This window comes from Sinohyriopsis cumingii, chromosome 17 (genome assembly GCF_028554795.1).
Source record: "Sinohyriopsis cumingii isolate HCF-2022 chromosome 17, ASM2855479v2, whole genome shotgun sequence".
NCBI lineage: Eukaryota > Metazoa > Mollusca > Bivalvia > Unionida > Unionidae > Sinohyriopsis > Sinohyriopsis cumingii.
The window spans coordinates 33,957,842-33,980,917 of NC_142977.1; the positions used below are offsets into that span (position 1 = coordinate 33,957,842).

The window sequence follows — 23,076 nt, forward strand, 5'->3', positions numbered from 1 at the left end:
GTCCTGGGCAATAGGATAAGCTGATTTTGTTATCAGTTTAGAAATGCATCCGCTTTGCAAATACTATGCTTTAAAAGACGAAACTGAATCCAATATTGATGAAATAAGAGTCATTTGGATTACCTTGTTTTTTATCATTCTGCGTTGGTTGGGTGCATATTTGAGGGTCTCTGATATGGTCTCTTCCATTCCATTTGCCTTTGCTTTGCCATTAGTTTTCAAGCAGGCTTCTGCATGAGTAATACAATGTTTTAAAATAAGTTTCACAACAAAGGATGCATTGCATTTTTCTAAATGCCAGCAATAATCAATGGAATATTTTTAAAACATGTACTTTGAAATGTGTCTCAAGTTACTTTATCAATTCATTTAAAAATCTCTGGCAAGTCACATGAAAAACACAATTTAAATCAAGCCATACTTACTTATCAAAGACTTTCTCATTCACATCCTTTACCTCACACAATAAATATCAGCAACACCAACATTAAATTCACACAATCAGTACAAAACCTAGGTGTTACTCTGGACAGTACTCTCACATTGCACCAACATGTCATGAACATATGCAAGGCTGCGTATCTTGAGCTGAGACGCATCAGCTCCATTCTCAGATATCTTTCAGTTGATGCCACTAAAACACTTGTGTGTTCATTACTGCTTTCAAGACTGGACTATGGTAACTCAATTCTGTCTGGTTCATCTTAATATCTACTGCAGAGACTTCAAAAAGTTCAAAACATAGCTGCTTGGATCATACTTAGAGTACCACAATCAGAGCACACCTCCCCACTGCTCTGTACCCAACACTGGCTATCCATTCGATCCAGAATCAAACACAACATTAGTTCTCTGTGCTACGTTTCACTGACAGACTCTAGTCCAACATACCTATCCGACCTCACCTATGTGTACACACAAGCAAGATACTTACACTCCTCTTCCGACAATCATATACTCATTATTCTCACTATGAAAACAAAGTCACATGGACAGCATTCTTTTGCATACCAGGGCCCAGCAACATGGAATGAATTGCCCACTGAACTTAGACACAAAGACGCAGTGATCCCATTCAAGAGTGCTCTCAAAACTACTTATTCTGACTACAAAAACAAACTTAATGACTTAATAATGTTAACTACCTTAAATATTCTCAGCATGTTTTTTATGTTTTCTAATTTCATGGTGTTTGTTTTTGTAATCATATCATTGTGTATGTTTTTATGTTGTCTAATGTTGCAAAGCGCTTAGAGCTTCTAAAGATTAGGCGCTATACAAAGTCCTCATTATTATTATTATTATATTTAGCTTGGATGAATATTTTTTAAATCAGTGGCCATAACTAAAAAATGGGATTTTGTTTTATGATCATAAAAGTATGTTGGACACCATCCATGATGTACAATGCTGTCTGACATTTCTATGCACCTAAGGTTTCCATCTCAAATATTAAAGCAAAATGCATACCGAATTTGACAGATTGATGAAAATAAAAAAAAGCAATGCTTACCATCTGAAAAGAGGCAATTGTCACTAGAATATTCTATTCAAAATGATATTAATTTTGGACACAGGGGATACCACCCCCATGTTTTCCTGACTCGTGATATGTCGGCCTATTCTGTGCACAGCTTTAAAAGATGTAATGTTTATCCATCGAGCTATAGAAATGAAATACATTTACTGTAGACTGTTTCTGTCAGCAGTTAAGTTGAGTAATTAGGTCAGGTTTATAGCTAGTTTACAAAATTCAATGTAGAATGCCAATAAATGACAAGATGTATTTTTGCAAACTAAAGTGATCTTGAAAAAAGATTAGTAAAGTTTAACATTTTATAAAAAATAAGCTATTATGTGGAAAAGAAACAACAATGAAATAGGATGCAATGTGTTTACGTCTAGTTTTGGAAGGTACCGTCTCTAAGGTACCGTCATAATTGTACCGTAGTTTAATGGGTGGAAAGGCCATTGAAAGGTAAGGGCAGTGCGGAGACCATCGAGTATGTTCCAGAATAGCTGAATCTTTGTAGATACATAGATCCATTCGTAACTTCAGTCCGCAAGCGAAACACTGTACTTCGTATCCCAATCCTGACTCGGGTCCGAAGTAGACAAATCCTGTTCTAGCTAAAACATACGAAGAAGGTAATCCTTCCCTATCCGTAGGCCATTTTTGAAACATGTCCAATCGACGGGCACAATCACAATAGTCAGGTAAGAAGACTGGAAAATGGTAGGGTTTGAACTTGGAGTTCTCACTGGATTTCTCACTCGATTCTTGCTGCGGCGAAGTCATCCTTCTGGTGGGTGGCTATCCTCTTACAACCAATGTTTTATACCGACATGTCCATACGGCAAAGTAAAGTGGGTGGGAAGCCGCACTCGCTTCTGCTACACGATTTGATAGACTTTTTCCAAGGGTCGACTGACGATGTGGTGTGTGGGTAAACGTACAATCTTGTTGGGTTGATAGGTGGTCACTATCTCTAGACTGCAAGGCTTCTTTCAATATGCCAAAGTTGACCACTCGACTGGTACGATAATTCAGAGTAAGTCCTTTCACTTTACACTTCGTGTGCACTTCTCCTTGTTTGGCCCAGTATTCGTAGCCGTAATTTTTGGGACCACCACTAACGAAACTTAGAATCTTGTCATCGGGGTGCTTGTCTGTCCAGGCTCCTAAACGGTCTCCTTCGATGTCAGGGTGCTGTTGACTCGGGTGATCGATATAAATGCAACTGTCCATGTCAAAGTACAAGACACGTTCCCCTAACAGTTCTAAAGCTTCGTACAATTTTAAGCGAGCATGAGCTGTCATGTAAGCTGCAATGATGACATTTCCAAAGGGGTCATCTTCTACAAAGTTCAGATCTTCTTCGTAATTCACCAAGATCAAATCCTCACGAACGACGTCCACGTGTTTCATGAATTTGGCTTTGTCGTGAATCATCTGAAAGTAGCGGGAAGGTTCGGTCAAATACTCCGTCTTGGGTAAACACGGTCATTGTGCCATTTTACCCCACAAGCAATTTAACATCACTTTGGCAAACGATCGCCTGCCTTCGTTTTTCTCAATGTGATCTGAAGTAATGCCTTCTTGTGCCCAGAATTTCTCTCTGAATGTCTTTTGGTCTTCGGGAGTGTGACACCAGGACAGATAGCCACTGGCTTCTTGCTCAGTTTCAAAAAGGCATCCACGTAGTCTGCGAAAATGCCTTTCTGCGTGGGGTCACCCTTGTGGAATTATTGTGTCTTGGGAAAGTGGCAAATTTCGTACACTTCTAACAGTTGGTATCCCATGTTCAGAGCTTTGAACAATTCTACGCTGACCCATGTCCCCGTCAAGGCCCGTTCTTCCTGGGTGTGATGACAAGGTTGATCTTGGTTGCACGTTTCAGCACAAGTACGGCACAAAGGAAACATAAGTTTGCCTTGGCAATGGCGAGGTAAGACGGGATGGTATAGGTTCGTGGGAGGCAAAACTTTGCACTTGATCAAGCCTTCGTATTGTCGAATGTTTTTTAGGTCGATGTGTTCGGTGAACAATTGTGGGTGCCCTGCAGGAAAGCAACAATATTTGCACACGTAGGGATACAGTGAACACACGTCCAAGTATATGATTTCTTCTCCTTTCTCTTTGTCAGCTTGGTACAGCAAACAGGTGGCATTGGTCCTTCCTCCGTACAAACTATTACTTGGGTTCAGGGGGTCCATGAACTGGTAACTTTCCATGAGGCGTTTAAACTCGGGATCGGTGTTCAAACGGTGATTGTATTTGTGTTCCCACATTTCCACCATTTGGTATCCTTCCTGTTCTAACTTTAGGCGTGGCTGACAAATGGCCTGGTACAAGTCTTCCATGGTTCGTTGTAAGAACTGATTTTTAGTGCCGCGGTCAGGGTAACAGACGGGACATCCGTGAAATAAGCAACCGTTAAACTCGTACATGATCTTGGGGTTTTCTAAGTCCCAGCCATTGACCGAATGCATTCCGATGATCTTTCGCCCTGTCCGTTGCAGGCATGCTGAATCCATTTGTCTTCCTTGTCGCACAAGTAATGCAACCAGCATGGGGCTTTGACCGAGTATTGACGTTTGACATAGTTGGTCGTTTGAGGACTGATGACAGCCACAGTGTTTTCAAGCATGAATCGTTGTCGGTAGACTAAGGAACACGCTTTGGCAATGGTGCAAGCCTCTTTTAAATGATCAACCCCTCCATGTTCCATGAACAGTTCTCGAAATTTTCCACAGCATCGCCGTAAAATGTCCATGTCGGAACGACGATACTTTAGCATTTCTTCCTGAAAGTCGAAAGGGTCGGAGGCGTGAGCCTGGTACCAAGCGTAGAAAGTTTCTCGTTCGGTACGCATGTTGTCAGGGTCGTAATAGTGAGCCTGAGGCAAATGGGGTAGAACGGCATGTTGATTGGCTTCTGTATTGAAAAAGTGTGGAAAGTACCCTTTAGCCATTTCTGTCATTCCAAACATTTTAGGCATTCGACTCAAAGGCATGGCTAAGTAGCTCATCGAATCTTTAAACTGCACTTGTCCCACTTGCATGAAAATGATTTTGGCTCCGTTCAAAGTGATTTTAGGACGCTCGATGCCACGTTCCGTATAACATCTCAAAAGAAACTGTCCATCATATCCGGAGAAATTGTGAGCCATCACCGTGGCATGACAATGACAATCTCCATAATAATGTTCGATGTCCTCTTGGCTCCACGTCTTGTCGATGGGGTCTAAGACCCATTGTGTGAAATCGGCTAGTGTGTTCGGTCCTTGAAAGATTTTTTCATGCCCTCCAGGAATCTTACTGCAGTGAGGGCAATAACTCAAGATAGGTTCTTGAATCACTTCTCGCACGCTCGATGAGCCACGCAGAAATTAGGAATGTGAATACTGATCTCTTGCATGCATTCGAAATCGAAAAAGATGAAATTGCCTTTCTTCTTCTTGTGACCATCCTCTTTCTCTGGTTGGGATTGGTATTTTTGTATGTAGCATTGGTGTTCCAAGTCCACAATGCAGTGACAAATGTGACATTTTTTCTTTCCTGAACATACGTGTGCCTTGGTACTGTTGATACATAGACCTTGTCCACACATTGGGCACAATCTCAGGAGTTGACAAGCACATTTCTTCTGTGAACCTTGCATCTTCAGATGTTGTTGGTAACAGGCAGGGCTGACAAATGTGCGCAGACAAGCAGGACAATGCACTGGTTCTTGCCCTTCGCTCAGACAGGGTTGAGAGGCCAAACATCCTGAGCATTTCGATCCACAATGTTTGTGTTGCTCTCGATTATTATAACCATCATAAGTCACATTTCTCACAGTAATATTTGTATCCCAGGAATCCAGTGATAGTGGTAATGGTATCGAAATGGTCATCGTGATGATAGAGGTGAATGTATTTTCCATCCTTAAAGTCTTTCCCTCGAAACAACAGAGACCCGCGCACTTCTTGAGGGTGCACTTTCAAGGTGTATCGTGGAGCTAGGGCATCTTGCAATTTTTGCATCTCAGGAATGCCACAGGATGTGTCTTTGGACAGGCATGCTTGTTGTAACAGAAGTTCTGTTTCATTTCGTTGTTTGGCTCGGTTCGATTTTCGAATGTTCTCCCAGGCTCTTTTCCATTCTACCGTGTCGTTCTTGTCGGCATAGGTTCATCCCAACACGATGGCTCGGGCTAAACACATGTGGTCTTGAAAATTGTTAATTTGGACAAGACTTGTTTTGGTAATGCGAAGTTTGTTGACCAATAAGGTCTTTCTGCATTGTCCGGTCCCTTGAGGAGGAGAGACGTGGGTCATGTCCAGTGTGGCTTTTCCATCGGTGATGTCAAACTGGTCATTAGATTGTTGCACGTGTTGAATCTTGTCCATGACTTTGGAAGTGGTCAATTCTGCAGGGCTGCTAAACTCGATCCAAACAGGGGATTTCAAGCCGTCATGTTGTATGGAAAGTCTCAAGCGATCATCTTCTTTGGGTTGACATTGTCGCTTGAGTGTGGTGAGCAAAGAATCCCACATGTCGGTGATGAACCCTTTTGCTTTCTCTAACATTACTTCAGACTTGAAATCTTTAAACTTCACTGTGTATTTGTAAGCCGTAGTTCTAAATTTTCTAGAGGGATGCTTTTCCGTCTCTCGAATGTCATAGTACTTTTCAGGGTTGACTAAGGGTGGTAAACTTTGTTTAGAGGGTTTGGATTCTGGTTCACTCATGTCCTCTTCAAAATCACTGGCATGAATTTGTGCCAAGACTTCAGCCCTAGTACGAGGCGATAGATCACGTTTCTGCCTCTTACTTTCTTCTTCTTTCTTCTCAAATGAATTGGATCATTTCATCTCGATAGCAAAAAGTCAAATGACTAAAGTTTAAACACCATGGATTAATTTATAGTCATAGCAGACCAGCGTATATAAAGGGTATGTGTCTTGTCCTTTCACTATTCATTTCACTCTCAAACTGAGCACAACAATGGAAGAGACTACCAAGATTGAACGTTTCATCAGAGCTTTGCGAGGGGTCATTAGAAAATTCTCTTCAGACCAGCCGAGGGACTACTCTCCTTCCTTTCAAGATAAAAGTCAAGATACTTGCTATATCTGTCAGAAGAAAGGGCATTGGTCTTCAGAGTGTCCAGACCGTCAAAAAAGAAAAAAAAGGGGTTAGAAGAGACAAAAGTCAAGATACCTGTTATTATTGTCAAGAAAAAGGACATTGGTCACCAGACTGCCCAAAAAAGAAACAAGAGGAGTCAGAAGAAGAGAGGGATTCTTCAGAGGAAGAGGAAGAAGAAGAGGAAGAAAACAGACAGGTGAAGAAAAAGAAACAGGAGAAGAAAAGAAGGGAAGAAAGTGAGGAGGAAGAGGAGGAAAAGACTATGACGGTGAAGAAATTAAAAAAACAGAGAGTGAACAATGAGACAGAATAAGTCTATGAACTTTTTAAAGTGCTCTGTTGTGAATTGTGAATTGTAAATATTTATAAAAGAATAAATTAATTATAAAAGGTAAGTGTCTTTGGGTTTTGATTTTAAAATAAGAACCTACACTCACGCACACTCATACACAGACAGGTACTATTGGGTAAAATGTTTTTTTTTTAGTTATTGGCAATTGAAAGCCTATCTCTTTTTGAGAGACGTGGATGGCCCTGAAAAGGGCCTTTTTTGGTGTAAGGGGTGAGTTTAAACAATCAACTTTAACTGTCTTAAGCCTTTGCCATGGCCAAGGCCTACTTCTGGACTGCGTACTGTTGATGATGATTTCGTTGAAATCACTAAGGATGGTGCAGTAGGCGTAGTCACAGGGTTGGAGTGTTTAGCTTGGGAAGGTCGTATTCTCTTCGGCCGTAATAAAGAAGTCTGATACATCTGTTTCAGACTTCTTAACTAAAATGTCTAACAGTACCGTGACCGTTTGATTTTGACACCCTTGTTTCTTTGCTGCTGCGTCTTCTTCTTCTTGTTTTTTTCTTACCTCTTCTTCTTGCTGCTGTTGCTGTAGGAGAAAAGCTTGTTCCGCTTCCTTTTGCTGTTGTATAAATTTCTCCAATTCTTCTTTCTGTCTCTGTCTAAAATTTTCCATGTGCGGTAATGAAGGAGAAGGTGACGAAGGTTCAGGAACAAATTCTTGCAAGGTAAAAAAATCCACAAAATCCCAATTCACCTCTTCTGAAAGTAAGTCTGGGTTCCCTTGGGTAGTCTCCACCATCAGTGCACCCAAACTGATCGTTTTCTGAGTTTCCGTCATGTTGAAAAACTGTCGCTTAGATTGACTACGCACAGGCGCTAGCGAATCTATATAGACTATGTGACGTCACAGACTGCTCTCTTCGGATTGGACGTGGGCTGACTGAATTTTGTAATGCGTGTTTGGATTGGTCAACAAACTCAATCCGTTTCAATCCTTCCTCCCCCTATAAATAAGTACAGTTCACTGCATTCCTTCACCTGTTACTCAGCACCCCAACATGTGGACTGATGTACAATCTTCAACGCTTGTGTCTTCGATGATGTTCCGGACGGACATATCAATGTATGTCCGATCCAACTGGACAGTTATCCACAGGACAGACACCAGCCTGTGGATGCGAAGAATCTTATGTGGAGCATCAAGGATGCCTCAAAAGAGTCTTAATCTATGGTCCTGCAGTCAGGCACAGCCTAAGGTCAAGAAGAAGATGTCACAGATGCCCTTTATGTTAAGGGTATATTAACATAAAACCAAAGGCCCTTTTCAGGGCCATTCCTATCTCTCGAAAAGATCTTGACTTTCAATTGCCTACCCCTTTTTTTATTTTTTTGTTTAAAAAAATAATAAAAAAATAGAGACCCCTCCCTGTTTCAATTTTCGCCTGTTCCATTTTCATAGACCCATCAGGTCGGGACCTTATTAAAATAGGGTCCCGACCCTGTTCCATTTCCCCTAGTCCCAAGACAGTCCCACGATTTATTCCCCATGTTCAATTTCCCTTGTCCCTAGAGTGAATAGTTTTTTTTCTTTCTCCCATGTTAAATTCCCCTTGTCCCTAGAATGGATATTTTTTTTTTTTCTCCCATGTTAAATTACATAGTCCCCAGAGTGGATATACCCTTTTTAACATGGAAGTTCCCTAGTCCCTAGACCGTCCCTATTCACTACTACCACTGTCATTACCAGCCTGAAACCAAATTTAATGCCATTTGTATAAATTCATTTCAAATAAATATTATGATATAGTTGAAGTGTAAAGTCAAGCAAGTATTCTGTTTGCAGATTTTACATTTTAGATATTATAGTAAAGTCATATTTTCTCTTGTTTAGTAAACTTTATTGCAACTAGTTCCAAAATAGTAAATCTTATTTAATGTTCATTCACCAGAATAGGTATTAATACAATCCCGAATTAACTGTATGGTACTAAAATATACCCTGATCTTGTGTGAGATTGTAATATACAGAACTATACCTCAAGACAACAATAATATATTGAATTTATATTGTATCAAGACTGTCATGGTTATGAACTCCAACTTTATTCAGGTTTTTTCATAATAAATGATCATCTTGTGCTATGGTTGAAAAGAAATCAAAGTTCAGTTTAACTCCATTCTCTCCACATTTGTAAGTTGTTAAGAGGCATACTCATCCTCAGTGTTATAGTAAAATGTAATCTTATTTGGATCAATCTTGGTGGTGTAATATATGAATGGAGAAAGAATATTATCATCCAGATTAAAATATGTTTTATTCAGACTCTACTAAAATTTTTAGTTGGATATGGGTTACGGAGCCTGATGTGTACGAACAAAGCAATGTGTACCATGACCTTTTTAATTTAACATTTTAAACTCCTGCAGAAGAAAGAGATTTTTTAGATCCATTAATCTGTATTAACAAAAACATTTCTTCAGTATGATTTTCAATTACTTAGTATTGACAAAACTCATATTTTAAAGTTGTTGTTTTTTTGTGTTTGGTTTGGCCTTTTATAGTAAACCAACACAAGTAAGTTATTTAGTGCCAAGGCACTTTAAGTATAGTGCCTTGCCCAAGGACACACCATGGTAGCTAACCCAGGTTGGTCTGATGGTAGAATTTGAACCTACCTTATTTCACAGGTCCAGAAAGCTAACCACTGAGCCACTACAGCTCCCCATCTTATAGTGGAATGCTGGTATACTTTATGATCAAGAAGGATGGGTTGGGGTATGCATGTTGCATCTGAAAAAAGTTATGGAATTTTTGTTTACATAATATTTTAGTCATACAATATGAATCATTTTCTATAGATTTAAGATGTATCAGATCAAGTTAAGAAAAATCATATATTCTGTTTCCTGGGAATGTACTAAAATTCACTGTTATTGTTTGATTTTTTGGTAGTAAGCTTACTTGGTATTTTTTTCTTTTTAACTTGAATACCTAATTTGTTAACATCCTATTCTAAATCTTCAGAGTTCTGTCTATTAAGTGACAACTGTTGATACATGTAGGGAAGTTTTTGTTTATATCTTTTGATTTTTGTGATTCTGGAAGTTGCAGTATTTGTTGTTGTATTATAACCATTTCAGTAATTTAATGAATGCAGAGTATACTGCTCTATAAATGAAATTTAAGTGAAAATAATGTAAAAGTATGTTTCACTGCAAATATAAATTGTTTAAAATAATATACCATTTATCATATGACTATTCAATTGTGGTAACTAGTATTCCATCCAATATCTATATATTAAAATATGTCTTTTCATACAGCTGGTGATCATTTAGATACAAGTCCAATTGAACATAATCAAATTATCAATGCAGGTGTTTTTATTAGTAGTAGTATTGCAAGTATAAGTGTTAGTATTAAGATTTCATATACAGGTATGATAAGTGTATCATAATGTTTAAATGATGCTCCTTGTTACAACATAAAATATGTTCATTGAAACAAATGGTTCACTGGTAAATTGGCAGCAAAGGTCTTCACTGAATTATGTTGCATAAACTATTTTACAATAAAACATATATGATGCATCTCAATTATGATGAATGTGAGGAGGAGGATTAATAATAATGCAATTTAAGTTATCTTCATAACATAAGTTCTAGCAGATGTGTAATTTTTATGTGGTTCATCATCAGTTTGAAACTGGTCTGTGATTTCTGGATCTGGACATACCTGGTCCCCTGCTGTTGTGCTGCTATGGTCTTTACAGTTCATTAGGATATCAGTTACACTTGGTTTACATTTAGAACCCCATGGGATGGAATGCCCAGTTTGAAACTGAGAGAATGGTTAATTATCCATAATATAACTCCTGCAGTTATTATTAGGTTTGATATCAAGGTCTTTCTTTAAAAGCTTTTCAACTCAGGTTCTGTTCTACCATACAGATAAATAAAGTCAAATTCAAGGCTTTCAGATTTGTCCAGTTTGTTTCATGTGTTGCGGCAGACAGACTGTATATTGCCACTGTACCATATAAATATCAGTGCTTAGTCTGCTCTCAGTTGCTGTGGTTTGATTAGTTACAAGTGTCATCACATGTGACTAATTATTGACCAATGTAATGAAACTTGTATAATTAGAAGGCTGTATTTAAAAACTCTAAAGATCTTAAAAAGAAAATTGGATCGGGGTAAGTAAAACCTTTTACTTTGACCATTTGGCTAGAAAATAATTTTCAATAAGTTTAAATTGGATAATAGTAATATAATAATTAATTACACAAATCAGAATAAAAGCTATTTGCATATCCCCTTTACAGCTGTTGCTTTTTCATAGTACTAAGTAGAATAAAGTATAGTTAAGACAGATAGCTTTAAGCTAGAATTAAACTCAAATAAATTGCAAGAAATCAAAACAAACCCAGGATTAAAACTAAAGAAATATCCCGTCATATATACCTTACATCAAATAAAGAAACTCAAGATGGATAACAACAAAATTAATGTCACATCATCAAATAGTTATCTCAGCTGCCTGGTCAACCTAAAGGCAGATAAACTAAGGCAAACTTACTCCGAAGCAGTCTCATCCCCCCTAAGAGAAAAACGACAGATACAGTTCTTAACACCAATTTTCAACTCGACCCCAACTGACTCGATGAGTAGACTCTACCTGTCACCAAGCGTAAACGAGAATGTGGACAATCTACCGAGTAACCGCAAAACTACATCCGACATGAGTACCCAAACTGAGGAACAATACTCAACAAGCACAAAAACAACCCAGACCACGCTGGTTAAAAACACTAGCAGCCAGGGGACTCAAACTGAGAACCTACTAGATGAAACAGAACGCCCTCACCCTACCACAAATAAAGCAGTCACACACGACTCAACAAAAGGTAAGAATAATAGGAAAACCAAATCCCAAATACCAGTTAGAAAGAATAAGGAACACACTAACTGTCAGAATACAAGACCCAGCAAGCCGGTTATGGACAACGAAACAAAGTCAGCTAAAGAGACAAACACCAGGGGAAAAAAGACCAGTCTGCAAAATATCCAAAACAAGAAACACCCCGCTGAACTGACTCTCTTCGTCAAGGGAGTAAATTCCAAAATAACGAAGTTAGCCTTTAAAACCATAGCATGGCAATTGAACAAACATCACCAAGGAGAATTCACGCTTAAAAGCACTAGAGACGACTTGCTGATAATCAAATGCACCACTGAACAACAGATTGCCAAATATATGGAAATTGAAAGAATAGACCAAATAAATGTTCAGGTCACTAGACACAACAGAACAAAACAACACATAGACCCAAACCCCCCAAAAACACACAACAAAGGAGTCATATACGTATCAACTCAAAATAAAACCAATGAAATAGTAGACTACATAAGGAGTAAAGGACAGGAAGTAGAGAAAGCAATCCGCCTAAAAACAAGAAGGGGAAAGGATAGCACTGCAGTGGTACTCTTTTTTAAGGGCGCCACCCCAGAAACTATCAAAATAGCCGAAAAACTCGAGGCTAAAAAAATTTTTGCTTTCAAAAACAAACCACGGTTCTGTGGCAACTGCAAAAATTGGGGGCATTACTCTAAGAGTTGCGGAAACCTATTCCGGTGCAATCAATGTGGTCTTCACCACCCAGACCGGAAAACATGTAGCGCCACCAATCAGCACTGCGCTAACTGTAGTGGTAACCACAAACCAAACCACGCAGAATGCCCCAGGGCTCTTAGAGAAGCCCTAATAGTCGAATATATGATCTCCCATGGGGTAAACTATAAGCAGGCCAAAACAAAAATCAGGATACCAAAAACAAAATAAATAGGTAGCACCCTCACTGGTAGGAAACACGCATAAAACGAAAACAACAGTAAATTAAACAAACTATTAAGACTTTTTGCACTAGAGATGGATTCCAGAGCAAAAATCAAAATATGGCAATGGAATGCACGCGGCCTTAGGGCCCACGCTGACCAACTAAATAACAAAATACTTGAACAGGAAAGAAAACCAGATGTTATATGCATACAGGAAACCCACCTAAATGATACCTCACGTATCCCAAACATCATAGGCTACAACACCAAATACCTAAAGCATCGATCCCCCACAGCAAGAGGAGGGGGGTTAGCAACCTTTGTTAGAGATGGAATTACATCAGAAATGCATAAATTAACAGATAGTAGACCGCCCAATGACTTCGAAATACAGATAGTCAAAATAACCGCTCAAACTAAGCAGGTACTAATCGTTAACCTCTATGAAACAAATGAGCAGCGCAATTTAAGTGCAGACGAAACAATCAAAATGATTAAAGACTGTGGAGAATGGGTGGTAATATGCGGGGACTTCAATGCGCACAATGAACTATGGGGGAGTCAAAAGACGGACATTAAAGGAAAAATTGTAGAAAAATGGGCACAAAAATGCAACTTAGTTTTTCTAAACAACGGAATGCACACCCGGATAGATGACAGAACAGGCCACACATCAGCAATAGACCTATCTCTATGCACACCAAGATTAACAGGCATTTCTGATTGGCAAGTTGATGAAAGCGACCCTATGGGAAGTGACCATTACCTTATAAATATAGAAATACAAATTAGAATACCTCAAAATAAAGCGTCCTTCACACCAAGATGGAAATACGAACAGGCCAACTGGATTAGGTTCAAACAGATAGGTGACTCAATCGACCCAGAAACCATATATCACCGGGACATTGACACCTTTAATGACAAATTAATAGAAACCATTAACACAATGGCCCAAGAAACAATTCCTAAAACTAAAGGAGTAGCACCCAAACCCACGGTGCCCTGGTGGAATAATGAATGTAAAATAGCAATTAAAGAGAAAAAAAGAGCTCTAAACAAATTCAAAAGAACTAAAAATAATAGGGACTTTAACTACTACAAGGAAAAGGAAAAAACTGCCAAACAAACTATTATGATAGCTAAACAAAACTCATGGAGAGAATTCTGCTCAAAACTAGATATTAACACAAAATCGAAGGAGGTGTGGCAAAGAATTAAAAAAATGAGAGGCAAAACTAAATCAATAACCCCCAACATACCTGGACAAAACAACAAACATAAGGCAGAATTATTCGCAAACTATTTCGCCAACATGTGTAGCAATACCAACTTAGAGGATAAGTTTAAAAATCATAAAAGGCAATTTGAGGAAAGCAACTCTGACAACATAAAGGAAGCAGGAAATAATGACGGCCCACTAAACCTTCCGTTTACAGAAGCCGAATGGAGAAAGGCCCTCGCCGGCAAAAAGACCACATCCCCCGGGGAGGATACTTTGGGGTATGAAATGTACAAGAACCTACCCAAAAAACTTGTCACAATTGCACTTAACCTCATTAATAAAATATGGGAAACCGGTACCATACCTATAAGATGGAAAAAGGCAGTAGTGGTCCCGATTCTTAAGCCTGGAAAACCCTCAAGCGATATAAAATCATACAGGCCCATATCACTAACAGACAATATATGTAAAATAATGGAAACTATGGTAAACAACAGGCTGAAATACCATTTAGAAAGCAAAGGACTACTAGCTAATACACAGAGCGGGTTTCGCAACTACCGAAGCACAATAGACCAACTCATGAGACTAGAAACCGCTGTCAAATTAGCATCTAGAGAAAAATTTTAAAAATCCAGATATGTTACAGCCATCTTCTTAGACATGGAAAAAGCATATGATCTAATGTGGACTAAGGGACTGATAAGTAAACTTAAACCATACGGAATAACTGGCAATATATACAAATTTATTGCTAACTTCCTAACCGATAGAAAGATACAAGTCAGACTAGGACAAGACTACTCCGAACGATACAAACTGGAAAATGGCACGCCACAATGAAGCGTAATCAGCCCAACTTTATTTAATATAATGATAAACGACCTGGAAACAGCGGTAAAACCCAACCACCTTGACTTATCCCAATTCGCCGATGACAGCGCCGTATGGAAAACTGGCAACCCAGCCAGCAGAGAAACGACCAAGCACTTACAAAAAGGACTAAACGATATAGGAAATTGGACAGATAAATGGGGATTTAAATTGTCACCTCTAAAAACAGTAGGCATAGTTTTCAATCCGGGAGGTGGCCACCCCCCACCCACTCCAAACTTAACCCTAAAGGGGGTACCCATCAAATTCGAAAAACAAGCGACACTCCTAGGTATGGTATTCGACCACGAACTCACGTGGGCAGCTCATATCCAAGAACTCGTAACGAAGTGCAAACGAGACATCAACCTCCACAGAAACCTCAGAGGGGTGAATTGGGGGGTTGATCAAAAAACACTCGTTACCCTATATAGAGCACTTATAAGAGCAAAATTGGACTACGGTTGCCAGGTATATGGAGCGGCGAACGCCACGTTACTAAAGAAACTAGACACATCCAATCAAAAGCGCTAAGGGTATGCACCGGCGTCCTAAATGGTACCCCCACACAAGATATCTTAATAATAGTAGGAGAACCCCCGCTAGACCTAAGGCGGAAGGAATTGATGCTGCGATACTCGACTCGAATATCAATACACCAACCCAACCACCTCACGCTACAAGCCCTCTTAGCATGCGACAAACCATTCGATACAAAAGGAAAAAATAAAAAAATACCTAGTGGGAAAATAATTATAGAATTAAAAAGGAAATTTCAAATCGCAAATATCAACCCAGAAAAAATAAGGTACTACCCAGACCCCCCGTGGACCTGTCCCACACCACAAATAGATCTTAGCTTACGTAAACTAGGACAAAAACAAAATGACCCGATAGGACTAAGAGCATCAATACTAACGTACATTGACAACAAATACGAGACATACACGCAAATCTTCGCAGATGGATCAAAAACCAAAAATCCAAATAAAACTGCAGCAGGGATAGTGATCCCAAAATTAGATGTCGCCGTTGGAAAAAGACTCCCAGACCAATGCGCTATATACACGGTAGAATTCATGGCAATACTAATGGCATTAACATACGTCAAAACATACCCCACAACTAAGGCAGTCATTCTAAGCGACTCTTACAGTGTACTACAATCGTTAGCAACAGACCAATCCAAGAGCAGACCTAATATGATTAATCATGCAAGATCGCTACTTAAAGAGATTGAAAAAAACAACAAACACGTTGAATTCGTATGGATACCCTCTCACATCCATAATCCCAGGCAATGACAAAGCAGATGCAGAAGCAAAAAACACCACAAACGAACCAAAAGCCCAAAATATAGCATACAGCGTCACTGAAATCAATAACATGGGACAAGATCAATGACATGTGGCAAGAGCTATGGGAAAAATCGGATGCAAACAGTCTAATACACACGATGATGAAAAAAGTAAGTAGAAAAGTCGAAAGTCCGACCTTCAAAAATCCATACGATATAACAATAATAAATAGAATAAGAACAGGTAAAACACTATTGGCAGGATGCGCAGGGAAACACATAAAAAGGGGACCAACCGAAAACTGCCCCTACTGCCCAACTCCAGAAACAATCGCACACTTAATAAATATATGCCCCAAATACAACCAGGAAAGGGCCGAACTAAAATCTCAACAGGAACAAATAGGAGAACGGTGGACATACCCGGAGTTACTTGTGGCAAAAAACAATAACATAGGAATGACCTATAATAACATCATGACATTCATTAACAAAATAGGCAAAAGGGGACAAATCTAAACCGAATGAAGGGTTGGGTATAAAGAGAGACCATGTAAAGAAATTAAAACCAATGAACCTAAAAGATCGAACCAAAAAAGAAAAAAACCAATCAAAATATTACAAATCACTGTTTGGGAATTGTGACGGCCGGCTCGGGCTAGTGGGTTCACAGACTGACACCGCCGCTCATAACCCGAACAATAAAAACCAGATAAGGACGAATATTACAAAATCACTGTTTTGGAATTATAATGGCATGCTAGGCCCCGTAGGTTCAAAAAAAAAAAAAAAAAAAAGAAAAAAAGGAAAAAAAAAAAAAAAAAAAAAAAAAAAAAATATTAAAAAGTAAATCAAAGACCAGTCAAAATATTACAAATCACTGTTTGGGAATTGTGACGGCCGGCTCGGTATCGTGGGTTCACAGACTGGCACAGCCGATCATAACCCGAACAATAAAAACCAGATAAGGACAAAATATTACAAAATCACTGTTTCGGAATTATAACGGCATGCTAGGTCCCGTAGGATAAAAAAAAAATAAAAAAAATATAAAAAAATAAAAATAAAAAAAATATACATTAAAATAAATCACAAATAGCTAAGCTAAACAAAAATAACAGGTAAATAGCCAAGTGGTCAAAGCGAAGGGAAACAAAGGCAATCAAACCACCTCCCTCGAAGAAAACATCTCACGGCGAACATGGCAGTATCAAAAGGACGAGAAGACCAAAATAGAAACGGACACGGGATAAGGCAGAAAGAGCTGAAATAAAGAAGAGCAGGAAAAGGCACAGGATGAAGTTAAACGTCCTAAGGCAGTAAAAGAAGAAAGAACAGGACACTTGCAGACCTTGGGGAATGAAGGCAGAAACAATGAAAAGAGTATGCCTCAAATAATCAAACCACCCCCACCCCCCAGTATGAAAAGAATTGCCTTCCCGAAATCAAACAAAAGAAATAAGGCCACCCCCCCCCCACATCTACTTATAAGTGTGAATGAGAAAGTGAGCGTGAATGTGTGTTGTCGGGATATGTGGGAAAAGCAGAAAAACGAACAAAAATGTCTATAGCCATCACACAAATATAGCATACACACTCCCTACCCACCTTTTTTTTCTTTTCTTTTCTTTTTTTTTTTCTTTTTTACAAACAAATTTTACCACATAGGGCTTTCATTCTGACCCACGAAAGCCCTCTTTTGACCAACAACTTACTGGCCCTGAAACACACTGATTGGTTTAAAGCCACACGTACGAAATACTTAACCAAATTGAGATCTCCAAAACAAAATAAAGGGCTACTAAAAGCCTACTAGATGTGAAAAATTTTCGGAAAATTCAAGTACGCAAAGTACACAAAATTTAATAGACCTTACAAAAGATAGGAAAATTCACAACTCAGGAATATCTGAAGCGTATGTGACAATCACATGTTTGGCAAGATAGTACAGGAATAGCCCAATAAATATAGGGAACTGGGCATTGATTGCAACGAAAATTTCATAATACTGCTGCTGGTGTGCTTCGGTTACTGCCTGAAATGAGAGAGGAAGGAGATGCAGGATGCAGAAACAGACCACCAACGGAGTACAACGATGGAGAAGGTTGCAGCGATGAGAGCCTGGGCGGGACCTTTTGGGGCACCTGGGCTTCGGCTTGCTTGCTTGGGGGCATTGTATAAGTTAATCGCTAAATTCAAAAAGTACACAAACGTGTACAAACTAAACAGTCGCACATACCGAAAGGTGCACGTGACTTTAATCCAATGAATGAATGAAATGTGTGCTAGAGGGTAGGGTTAGCAGTTATACTCCCAATTATGTTTGTGATGAGCAAAAGCAGCTGCACAAATTTGAGCTTTTAGTTTGGTTCTGGTAGGGTCAAAGGATGCAGGTACATTTTACATTCATTTTTTACTAGAAATAGCTATTTTCAATATTTTTCTGTGACAAGGCAACTAAAAGAATCAGTATGTGCCTTATGCATGAATAAAGTTCACTAGTACTATAACAAATTAGCATACTTTTCATCACCCCTCTACCATCAAGATTTTTTTATATTTACCTCTGTAGCAGACACAAATAAAAGTCGGCAGCTCATTTGCAGACTAAGTTACGCATATGATCTCCAATGCTCATCTAACTGTGACAGGCAGTCACCAACAAGCCAACCTATTTCCATGCCTAACTCAAAGTAAATCTGAACCACATTATAGATTTAGCTTATGTGTAAATTTATAAATGCTAGGCTTGTGATAATTAGGTTCATGCCTTCTACCTTAAAAATTAGAGGGATGTCAAAATACGAAACTATCCAGTGAGACCTATGATGTTAATTTTAATCCCTATGGGATTTGTGACATAAAAAACCCAAATGCTTTATGTATTAAAAGGTAACTAATGGGGGCAGGATCTGCAGTGAATCAATGGTTAGTATGCTAGACTCCTGATAAAAATGTTTGTGTTAAAATCCTGTTATCAAGTCAACCAGGTTACCTACTGCAATGTACCCTTGCCTTACTCCAATTCCCTCAGTACTCAGTAAACAACTAGTGTTGCTGTACATAACAAAACCAGTCCATATTGATTTTACATATTTTACTAAATCCTGACAAAAATAATTCTCTAAATAAAGAATGATTAATATGTGATGGTCTCACATGTAATCAAACTCTTCCAAGCTTTTAATGATATGAACCGATTTATCAATGTTTATCAAATTTGCATGAAAAACTATTTCTTATTTGTCATCAAATATGTTCAATGTTTTGATCATATAAGCATTTCTGCTACATTAGATCAAAATAATCTTTTTGTCAGAAATAGAGCCCTTATAGTATTTGCAAGGTCAACCAATCAGATGCAGAATTTGAGTTTAATATGAATGAATATTTTTTTTACAAAATTGCTCTTTTGCTATATCTTGATGAGATAAATCTATTCACCAAGTCTGATGAAATTAATGAGAAATAGTTTTAAGAGCAGTAGCAAGAATGGCTAGTGAGATGTAGAACCACCACATTATATGCATAGATTTTGCTTATAGCCTCAGACATACAAGCAAATAATTAAACAAGTCAGATCTAAATTGGATCATAAACACTGTTGTGCAAATCATAAGAAGCTCTGCCAATCAGATGCAAGGTCACTTCACTACCATACCTTTATCACACTCATAATAAGCATCATTGTGAAACTTGACTCTATAAGCCCAATGGCCAAGCATGATCAAACTTGAATCAGCAGTAGTGGTTATAACCTCATGTATTTGTATGCATCTTCACTTCTTCAATCTAGATCTCATTTATATAAGCATGTATTCTACGTTTAGTAAAAACTGCACTACATGTATAAATATTGCATGCGGTGGTAACATACTCAGATGAAAGATCACCTTATTATTATTAATGGTTAACACTCATCAAACTTCAAGGACAACTTAATGATTTTAGCCTATATTGTGGAAGTATGGCTTTTAGGCTGGTTAAAAAACTCAACTAATCTTATACATGATCACATGTATATACTTGGATTTTGCTCATTATTAGATTTATCCAAGATGTTGATTTAAGCCCAAAACCAAGTTTTATATAAACAAATTGATCAGAACTATGGACTCCAAAGTAGCTAATTTCTTACTGTTGAAAGACAGAAGGGGATGTGAAATAAATAACACACTCTGGACCATTACATAAACCCACTTAGCCTTTTGACCAGTTGAGATAAAATATCAACAATAATGTTAAATAAGATTGATAAATTATGTTTTCTCACATTACCTCTAGCCCTTTTCAACATGGATGGTATTTTTCTTCCACATATGTCAGCTCTTAATTAGTGGCCCTTTCCCATCATGAATGTTGTAGGTGAAACTCTCAGAATTAGGCTTTTTAATTTATATCTGTAGAAGAAAAAAACTATTGGTCTGCATATATCAATGTCACCATTTCTGTATTAGATTAAAACACCATATGTGTGTGTGTGTGTGTGTGTGTTAATTTTAGAATTTAAGCAAACTTGTCTCCATGTGTTTATTTTAAAACTGATGATGATAACACATAACAGGTTCAATGGATAAAATGTTATTTCTTACTTCTTACAACTGCTCATTATATCTGAATTTACATTCAATGTTTGTTTTAATTAACATATTTGGGATATTGGGCAAATTATTTATTTTGTAGTTTATCATTATATCATTTACCAGTCTTTTATCATTCAAATATGTAATATAGTACCATTATACTGACTTCATATTCTATATGATATCCCAGCAATACATATTAAGCAGATAAGTGCAAATAAAAATGTTCAGAATGTAAAATTTACTCCAAGCTCAAAGAAGATCAGCAAAAGATAATATCCAACAAATTACCAAACAAAAAGCGAAGTTAACGCAGTTACCTTTATTATGACGTCTCCAACACCAACGGTACTGTACAGCTACGTCTTCTGAGTTTTACCGTCATCTTGTCTTTCAAACCAGAATTAATTTCTTGAGCTCTTACAAAATGAAGAAACTTTTAAATACTATAATTTAAGCAGCTTCTTTACATGCCATCAGATAAATTATGGCACAGTGTTATGTCTGTCAGCAAAACGCAACTTCACATTTGGACGGCGCGCTGTGTGGGCATCGCCGACACAGCAACTGACATGAATTCTCTATTAGCAGACAATGATTCGGAATAAATCCTTCGCAAATCTAACATTCTCGATTTTTCATAGTTCCACTTTTCATTGTTGCATCTGTTTGATTGTACAATTGCTAATGATGTTCAATGAATCAACTTCAATTCATCTGCTGTCTGAAATCCCGGTTCAGTTGGTATTTTCTTCCGCGCATGATGCCGTGTAAATAAAAGATACGGTCGACATTCAAAGTGGTTTAGGTTAATTTATTATTTTTCTTTATTAAGGTCATTTGCAGAAAGTGTTTCGCTAGGGTGAGAAAAAAAAATATAACAAAAATAAAACTTTCTTTTCCAACGTTAATACTGTATATATTTCAATTTGTGATTGATGCTATAAATAAAAAAAAATGATAATAAAGCATTTTAGCCCGTGGCTTCGGCACGGCACTCGTTTTTGTGGGTTTTTTAAAATGTTGTTAGTGTTGTTTTGGGGTTGTTTTTTGTGTGTGTACCACACTAAAAAACATACCAGGTATTAGGCCTAACGTAGGAAAAGAAATTATCCTCTATTTATTACTATTCTTACTGTCAAATGACGCAAAAGTGATCAAATTGCTATTAAGATTTTGTTTTGTATAACACTTACCGCTCGTTTTCCTCGAGATAAAGCAGCCACTTCAAAATGATTATAAAATCTGTGACAGATGAAAAACGTGGTTTAAATAATTCGTAATCGCCTGCCTTAAAATACTGTAGGAATTTGCTAATGTATTTCATGGCCCTCGTTTGAATAGATACCAACGATCATGTATATCGACCAAATTTTGTATATTCCTGCCCACAATCATGTATTTTGTATTAAACCGTATATTACACGAGCGCTCTGTGGCAAACTCGGGGGGGGGGTCTCTATTATACCCAGAGGCGTAGCTATGATATTTTGCGCCCGGGGACGAACTATAAAATTGGCGCCCCAGCCCCCTCCCCGTTTAATCACATTTTTGAATATTACCCTTGTTTACTTATTATAATGTAACGTTGTAAGCCTCATTTTGGCGCCCCTGTACCTTGGCGCCCGGGGACATATGTACTCCCCTTCCCCCCCCCCCCCCCCCCGCTACGCCTCTGATTATACCTGCTGTATCAGTTGAGAAATATATTGAACAGATCAGGCCCCAATACTCTCGCTCTGAAAAACATTAAAATAATTATATGCAGAATATCGGTAGGTCTCCCTCTTGCCGAAAATGTCAGCACTATATATATTTTGCAAGTAATGTAATGGGTATAATAACACACACACACACACACACACACACTTTTTTGGGAGGGGGGGGGGCAACGGACAGATGCCCCCATTTCCCAAAAAAAATAAAAAGTATTTTATATTTGTGTATTTCCCCCTCAGATGTGTTCTACGTTTTATTAAAACAAAATTTTATATAAAAAATTTAGTTTTTAGAATTTTTGATGGGGTATTTATGTTTCCATAGTGTTATCTAAAGGGTTGTTCGTCCGAGTCTGGTTTCCCTCACCTTGCTCGAAGTTCATTCCCTTGAAATGTTTTGTAATCTTTGCTATATGTCGCCTAGGTCTCAGTGTTTGCTATATGTAATGGTGTTATATTGTGTGTATGCTATATTTTCTTTATGTTTGAGACAGCAAGTATAGATCAAATATCTTTCCCAGTTGTATTTCTTCCTTTATGATGTTATATTGTATCTTTTAATTTGTTTTATGGTTTTCTAATTTTGACGATGGAATGGTGTACTATTTAGA

The 23,076-nt window shown here is 38.1% G+C and overlaps 1 long non-coding RNA gene across 1 annotated transcript; it reads right to left on the minus strand.

Annotated features, from left to right (window-relative positions):
- Nucleotides 1-121: 121 nt before the first annotated feature.
- Nucleotides 122-21,847, minus strand: LOC149778394 (uncharacterized). The gene is made up of 4 exons (XR_016415337.1): nucleotides 21,068-21,847; nucleotides 20,443-20,564; nucleotides 9,608-9,722; nucleotides 122-230 (listed from the first exon to the last, which is right to left on the minus strand). It is a non-coding gene; the product is annotated as an uncharacterized LOC149778394 (long non-coding RNA).
- Nucleotides 21,848-23,076: the final 1,229 nt, after the last annotated feature.